Raw genomic sequence first — 453 nt, 5'->3', positions numbered from 1 at the left:
TATCATACTATCAACATGATTTTGAAACTCACTTCATTTGTTGTTTGTGTTTGGTTTGGTCCTGCATTTGCGAAATCGCAATTATTACAGGTTAATGAATCTTGAAGTTCGAGTTTGGGAGAAACCCTGCTTTGATAGGTGATACCACTGATGAAAGTTATAAATTGTATTTTAATTTTTAATTATAAACGCCTTTTGTATGAAGACCTTATAAGTATTCATACATTTTTAGAATAAAATTAAGAAATTATAGTTAAATTAAGTTTATTGAGATTGTACTGTTTTATAGGAGAAAAAAGTTCTAAAGTGTTCCATTTGTATTTTGAGAAATGTGATATCCTAAATAACTCATAAAACTTGTTTTTCCTTTAAAAGAATTTTTATTTATTTGCTGCAAATTTTTATAAAAATATGGTATAAATAATTATATATATATATATATATATATATATA

Source organism: Cicer arietinum, chromosome 7 (genome assembly GCF_000331145.2).
Source record: "Cicer arietinum cultivar CDC Frontier isolate Library 1 chromosome 7, Cicar.CDCFrontier_v2.0, whole genome shotgun sequence".
Classification (NCBI taxonomy): Eukaryota; Viridiplantae; Streptophyta; class Magnoliopsida; order Fabales; family Fabaceae; genus Cicer; species Cicer arietinum.
Note: the sequence above shows the minus strand (reverse complement) of the source record.